The sequence below is a fragment of the Marmota marmota genome, unplaced genomic scaffold (assembly GCF_001458135.2).
Source record: "Marmota marmota marmota unplaced genomic scaffold, marMar, whole genome shotgun sequence".
Taxonomy (NCBI): Eukaryota; Metazoa; Chordata; class Mammalia; order Rodentia; family Sciuridae; genus Marmota; species Marmota marmota.
In genome coordinates, this window is record NW_025999863.1 from 1,773,378 (window position 1) to 1,781,468 (window position 8,091).

The window sequence follows — 8,091 nt, forward strand, 5'->3', positions numbered from 1 at the left end:
TCTGGGTTTGCGCTCGGCTCTGCTCTGCGTCCTCCTGGACGTAGGCACCAGGTGTGCACGGGACTGCAGACTCAGTTTCCTCCGGGGGACGCCCAACCCGGACAGGACTGGACGGCACAGGGGACCTGGGTGCCCGCAGGGTCAGAGTCAGACAATGACATCACCACGTGGGCTGAAGTCGGCTCCGAGTGCACGTCGGGCCGGGGCACTGGACGCTCCGCACGACTCCCCGGCGCACGTAGCTGGTGCTGGACACCAGGACCGGGGACCACAGGAGCCCTTCTGCACCGGGGAGGGGCCGCAAACCTCAGCCGTCAACAGGCAGCAACTCAGATCAGCACAGCAAAGAGCTGAGGGCTGCACCCCCAGGGTCCTGACCCTTGAAGAACCTTTTAGATTTGCTTTTGAGGGTGTTCCTAGAGGATTTGAGAATGTAAAGGCTGCAATATCCCTGGGACAATGGTTGCTTTGGTTTTGCTTTTCCATTTTGCAGTTCCTTTAGGTAAAACCTAGTTTCTTGCCTGACAACAAAAAGCAGCCAGTATTAAGGACCTCCACGCTGGAGAAATCCCATCTCTCTTTAAAAAAAAAAAAAAAATCTTAGTTGTAGGTGGACACAATACCATTATTTTACTTACTTTTTTTTTTTTTTCAAATTTTTACACAATACCTTTATTTTATTTGTTTTTATTGGTGCTGAGGATCGAACCCAGGGCCTCGCCATGCTACACAAGTGCGCTACCACTGAGCTACAGCCCCAGCCCCAAATCCCATCTCTTCTTGATACCCAAGTTTGCTTCCATATTTTTGCAGTATTTGGTGGACCCTGAGGCATTGGCTAATCTGGTGATTAACCTCCCTTAGAATCCTGTGAACCTGCACAAAATTGGAAGCCCTGATACCAGGGATACCACTTCAAAGCTTGTCTCAAAGCTTCTGATACACCTGTCTGTCAGTTCAAACTCAGAAACTTGTGAGCAAACCTCCTCTGGGCTTGAGAACTGCAGTTCAGAATAACATAGCTCGAGAGGACTCTGGGTGAATGCTCAAGGGAAGGAGAGGAGCAAGGAAATTCCCCAAGTTGCCTGAAAAGAAAAGTGCAGAGATGCTATCCTCATGCTAAATCTAGTGGCACTAGGCTGTGTGGATGTGACTGGTCATTAGTGGCAACTGCCTAGCTGCAGTCCCCAGTGAGAGATGTTAACAGCTTCACAGACCTTGACCTGGTTCAAAGTCAGTTTCCTGTTAATTTTCATGCCCAGCTGAAGAGTTCACTTTCCCAACCAGCTGAACCTGTCATCCCAGCCACTTGGGAGGCTGAAGCAGGAGGATCCCAAGTTTGAGGCCAGCCTCAGCAACTTAGCAAGACCCTGTCTCAAAAACTAAAAAGATCTGGGGATGTGGCTCAGTTTTTAAGTACCTCTGGGATCCATCCTTGGTGCAAAATAAAATAAAATAAAAAATAGAGTGCCCCTGAGTTCAGTCCCCAGTGCCACTAAAAAGAAAGGGTTCACTTTTCTAGGTAGCCCTTTAGTACATGCATAGATCTTCGTCCCCCAATGGCCTCCCAACTCTATTTTGAAATGCTCCTTAGAAGTTGCTTTTTTCAGACTTTCTTCTGGATTCCACACATTGGGTTTGTGATTGTCTGTTCTGTCAGGGAGCCTTACTGAAGGGGTATGTTGCTTGACTACCTAACCCAACCTTTTGGTAGACACCCTCTTGCCACTGACTGTGAGCCCCTTTGAATCCTTTTTAACTGATTTTTTAAAAAGTAGTAAAATCCTGGGGCGGGGTTGTAGCTCAGTGGTACAGCACTTGCCTATCATGTGTGAGGCACTGGGTTCAAATCCCACCATCACATGTAAATAAATAAAATAAAGGTCTATTGACAACTAAAAATTTTTTTTGTTTAAAAAGTAGTAAAATTCTAAATGAGTTTGGTTTGAACCTGAAAATCTGAAGGAGATCCAGATATAACCGGGCAGGAGGATTTCAAGGGCACTCAGGAACTCTATAGCTGACCCCAGCCAGCCTGTTCCTCTGGACTTGCCACGGAGGGGAGATGGTAGAACCAGCAGAAGCAGATCCGGATTCCCTGGACTCGTGCTCTGCAGCTGCCCAGAGCCTCCCACGCCTGTGGCCACAGTGTCTGCGTGTGCTACAGTTAGGTCTGGCACGTCCCCAAAAACCTATGTCTTAAAGGAGGGTCCCTAACTCCGTGCCATTGAGAGGTGGAGGGGCCTTTAAGAGTCAGGGCCCCGTGGGAGGGCTTGGGCCACTGGGGCATGTCCTTGAAGGGGAGGTGGGACCCTAGTCTCCTCTATTACCTCCTGGTCATGAGACAATGACTATGTCAGCCAGGCACGCACACCACCATGATGTACCAACCACGGGCCCAAGAACAAGGGAACCAACTGGCCGTGACTGAGACCTCTGAACCCTGAGCCCAAACAGACCTTCCCTCTTTATAATTTGGTTATAGAGAGAAAAGATTTAGCCAGATGCAGTGGTGCATGCCTGTAAACCCAGTGACTTGGGAGGCTGAGGCAGGAGGATTGCAAGATAGAGGTCAGCAATTTAGCAAGACCCTGTCTCAAAAAGGGCTGGGGATGTGGCTCAGGGGTTAAGGACCCCTGGGTTCAATCCCTGGTACCAACAAAAAGAACGAGGTTCATGTTTCAAAGCTGCCTGACCTCTGCCAGGAAACCGTCTTCCCTTTTCTCCCACCCAGCAACCCCATGAGGAACCTCAGGCCCCGCCCCAGCCTTGGAAAGGTAGCACAGAACTGCAGAGCTGGGGGGTGGGACCCTGGCTAGCCCCAGGCCCAGCCCGCGGGCATCAAGTGGGGGCCCTTGGGCAGGTGGGCAACCACGGACTGCACAAGGAGGGCTCGGACTGTTTCTGAGCACAGACTTGTCAAGGGGACTGAGGTGGACACTGAGGCCTTCACACGGAAAATCATCTTTGCAAACTCGGCCACTAGGTTAATTAATCAGTTTCCTATTGCAAGTTGCAGAGTTGGCTTGTTCTCTTTTCCCACCTTCTCCATTCATGACCTCATTCCCGTGCCTGCCACTAACAGTCCGCCCTGCGCTGTCCCCCACGTCAGCGCGAGGCTCTGTGGTCTCTCCCAGACCTCCGCCCACCCAGGGCACCCCCACAGACGTGCGCTCTGATGTCATCTCGCGGCCAGGATCTCCTCCATTTCCCAAACGCTTAGGCACTGGCAGACTTGGAATCTCCTATCAATTTTTCGTTAATAACTTTACAAATGATCATTTATCTGTTAACCAGCTGCCGGTTCCACTTAAGTAGAGGTGCCCGACTGCCCCACAGGGGACAGTCTGCCGGAGGGCAGCGCGGCCTGGCTCAGCTCTTACAGGTGGTGGGCTTTGGCCTCCCTATTGTCGCAGGCTGGACAGCTCCACCAACTGTCAAGGGCCGTGAGAGACTGGTGGCAGAGCGCGTGCCTGGCATGCAAGGGGCCCTGGGTGGGGCACCCGCACTGGAAGAAAACACGGCCTTGCTGGCCTGGGCACCAGTTCTGCCAGAGGGGCAACTCGCCCTCTTCCCTGCGTGCAGGACTAGGTCTGCCTCCGCCTGCAAGCCCTGGCCAGCACCCCCGGCTCTCACAGGGGCCCAACCCCTGGGCGACACCCAGCTCCTCCGTCTGTCTGTCCGTCCGTCCGTCACCTTCCGTGGTTGTTCCTTTTGAGGCAGAGTCTTGCCTCACGCTGGGCTCTCTCGTCTCTGCCTCCCCAGTGGCTGGGACTGGGGACCCTCTGAGTGACCCACGCCTTCCATCCTGAAGCGAGAGGCTCTGACCGTCACTATAGTGACCTGGACACTGCCCTGGTCCCGGAGGTTGAAGACGCGTCGCCCCATGGACTGAGCTCCGCCCACCCGTTCCTTGGTGATGTTACCCCTGTGCCCTGTTTGGCACAGAATGTTCCATGGAAACGCCCTTTGTGTGTCCCCTTTCTTGCTCTGCCCTTGGGGTGGCCTACCCAGGTGTCAGTCAGCCTGCAGACAGTGGACATCACCAAGCTAGACTCCGCCCCCCGAAACCTGACTCTGGCCTCATTATAATGGCTTCTCCTCAATAAAGGGGTCAGCACGTGGTCTCGCCCTCTCTTTCCACGGACCTGAAGGTAAGGGGAGCCATCGCAGGACCCCAAAGAAAGGTCTCTCTGTCTCTGTGTGGTCATTTCACGCAGCCCAGTCCCCTGGAGGGACCCTGAGTGTTCTAGTGGCGAGGGACGGGACACAGGACGACGGGCAGGTGCACTGTGCCCGTAAGCCCAGCACCCTACAGGGGCCCCGGGCTGTCGGTGTGGGGCCTCACTGCCCCTCTCCGACTGCCTCTCAGCCGGGTGACGTCCACTGTAGAGGCCAGCCACCCTGCGCTTGTGCACCTCCTGTGATGGACAGCCGAGTCCTTTCCACGGTGTGGCTGTGGCCAGTGCTGCAGGGAGCGAGCTGTGGGCCATGGCTACTCCAGACCAGTCCCGAGGCCCAGCCGGCCCCAGGCGGTGGGCTGGCCCTCTCCGGCCCTCCAGCTGCTGGGGCGCAGGAGTCCAGTCAGACATCCCGAGGGCCGGGGACGTGGCTCAGGGCTACAGCGCCCCTTGGTTCCATCCCCAGAACTGGACAAATAAGATTCCTGTCAAGTTGCAAGGAACGCCCAAGGGCCAACGGCCCTGAGGATGGGGCAAGGGGGCGGACTCTGCCTCCTGCTGTCAACCCGCCCAAGCTACAGGGCCAGGAGGGCGGCTGGGTGCACCGGTCACCCGGCCAGCACAGGCCCCGGACCTGACCCCGGGCACAGTGAGGGGAAAGAGTGAAGTCACACACTCGAGAAATTCGCAGATCCGTACAAAGGCGACAGGCCCGGGGACACAGCCAGGTGTCCAGCCATCAGGTTTCTCAGCGGGAGGGCAGGGGCCACTCCCTGGAGAAAGGGCCAGCGGGACGGCACTGCAGCAGGGGCAGTCGGCACTGCCCACGGCAAACACAAGGCCAGCTGAGGGGACCACAGACCTGAATGTAAAGCCAAAGTCATAAAAGAAAAAAGAGGGGTGAACTGCCCTGGCCTCGGACTGGCAGAGGGTTCTTAGTGCAATGCCAAGAGACACGGGAAAACAGGACTCATGTCACCAGAATTCACAACTCTTGTGACCCAAAGGACACGGCCAAGAGAGAGGAAAGGAAACCCCAAGCGGGAGCTGTGACTTGAGGTCCCACCTGCGGCGGAGCCGGCTCCAGAGCCAACAGCCCTCCTGCTCAACCGAGCAGCCCAAGAAAGGGCAGACCTGAGGAGACATTGTCCCCAGGAAATCACATCCATGGTCACGAGCACATGAGAGGTTGCCCAGGGTGATCCGTCACCAGGAAAATGCAGGCCACAACCACAGGGACCCTGCTTCCCTCAAGTGGACAGCCAGGATCAGAGACGGTGCGCGTACCGCGTGGGGCCCTGGGACTCCAGGCTGCCCTGGTGGGGATGCAAAGTGGTGTGGCCACAGACCCTCAGATGAACAGGTAGCACCTGACGCAGGATTCCACTCCCAGAATAACTGGACACAGGCAGAACAAAATCCCATACCCCATATTTATAGCAGCATGACTCCTAATAACCAGGAGAGGGACACTGCACGTCTACCAACGGATTCATAAACAAACACAATCTTGCCGCAGTCTGGCTGGGCACAAATCACCAGCCACTCAAGCAGGAACAAACTTTATTTCCGAACTCCACCAGCACACTTCCCGGGAACTTTCCCGAACGCCAACCACAAGGCTCCTCCAGGAACACACCACACCTACCGGAACTCCCACCACCGGAACTTCACCAACCAACGCCAACTCTTCAGGAATCTCTGGGAGAGCTCAACCGGAACTCAAAAGTCATCATCTTAATGGCTCGCTGGCGTCACCTCTCAACCACTACTTCTGGCAAAAATGCCATGCGTCATCCCGACTCGGCTGTGGCTCTCAACACAATGTGGTCCATCCATACGATGGAATAGTATTCAGTCAGGAAAAGGGATGCAGCACCAACACACTCTGACATGAACGAAACATGCAGGACACACACTGTGTGATTCTATTCATACGAAATATCCAGAGTAGAGAGGCCCATGGAGAGAAGGTGGACCAGAGGTTAAGTATTAGAGGTGGGGAAGAGGGAGATGGGGTGAGGCTAGAGAGTATTTAGTTTCTTAATGTTGTGGTGAAAATGTTCTGAAGTTGTTGAGAGCCACAGCCGAGTCAGAATGATGCGGTGGCCTATGGCCAGAGGGAATGGTTGAAAGGTGACACCAGCCAACCATTGAGATGACGATTTGAAGCTGTGTGTAATTGCTGTGACGCTGGGTCGATTGAGTTGTAGCTCCCGCTACTTTGGAGTTCCCAGGCAGTTCTCGTGAGGGTTCCGGGAGATTGGGCACGGTGCCCGGAGCCCGGTGGAAGGAGTGTGTTCCCGAGTACTGTGTGTGCAGTGCCGGTGAGAGTTGGGGAATAAAGAGTTGCTGTTTGAACCTACAAGGCTTTGTGGCGGCTCGGTTATTTGCGCCCAGCCAGACTGCAGCATGAAGTTGTGCTATGGCCGTACAATTCTAACAACACTAAAAGCCAGTGAATTGTATGCTAAAACGGAAGGAATCTTATGGTGTCTTAGTTATACCTCAAAAGTCTGCACTTTAAAAATACATACTAAATATTTTTTCAGTCCTAGGGAAGGAACCCAGGGCCCAGCACACGCTAGGCAAGTGCTCTACCCCTGAGCCACACCCTAACCCCCTTTATTATTTTCATTTTGAGACAGGATCCCACCACGTTGCCAGGCTGGCCCTGAACTTGTGATCCTCCAGCCTCGAGGAGATGGGATGGCACACGAGCCTCTTTAAATGAAAATAAAAACACCAAATGTCCACATGAGTACAGGGGCTACCATACTGGACCTCAGAAGCCATAATGATAAGAAGCCACAGCAATCACGCTTGTAAACACTGAAAATGGCAAGAATTCACTGAGAAATCAGATATGGTAGGAAAAATACCCATTGACTAAAATTGAACCAGATACTCATGACAAAACCGAGGTCTGTAAAGTCTGGCCCAGGAAGTTTCCTTAGGAGAACCTCCAAGTTGGAAGCTTTGTTGAGCAACCCTATCACTGTTGCCACTGTCACATGCTAACAGCCGACCAAGCCTCCCCAGTAACCATGAAGGACATGGGGACAGCAGCACTTTCAAGCATCAGCCACTCCAAGGATGATCTGGTAGTTTTTATTACACTGTAAAGTGTATGACAGGCACAGTGGCCACACCTCTCATCTCAGCTATTTGTAGTCTGAGGCAGGAGGATCATGAGTTTGAGGCCAGATTGGGCAATTCAGCAAGATCCTGACTCAAAGTTTTTAAAAGGCTAAGGTGAGGTTGAGTGTAGAGGGCTTGGGTGGCATGCTCAAGACCCCAGGTTCGATCCCCAGCACCAAAACAGTAGGAAGAGGAAGAAGTTCCCCTCAGGCATTGCCAAAATGCCTGAGAGCCCAAGCCTTCTCTGTACGGTGGTACAGAGCGTGCACAGAACCAGCACTCATGCCCCATCGCCCAGACTCCAGCTCCCTCTGCTCACCCAGCACCCCACGGATCCTCACACTCAGCCGGAGCCGTGTTGTTAGGAAAATCTACATTTTCAGCACAATTTTCGGGGTGGGAGGGACTGGCCATTGAACTCAGGGGCACTGAGCCACATCCCCTGCCCTATTTTTGTATCTTATTTAGAGACAGGGTCTCACTGAGTTGCTCAGTGCCCCGCTGTCTGCTGAGGCTGGCTCTGAACTCACGATCCTCCTTTCTCAGCCTCCCGAGCCGCTGGGATGACACGCGGGGCCACCGCGCGGCTCAGTACAACGATTTTTTAAATATTTTCAAGCCCTGGTTGGTTGACCTATGGAGCAGAATCGCTGGTCACTGAGGGCCAGCTCAGGGCGTTCCTGCTGAGGCCATCTCCGAAGGTCACCAGGGGTTGGCCAGGTGCGGGGCCGACCGGCCTCCTCTTCCCGCACGCCACTCGGCCCCGCTC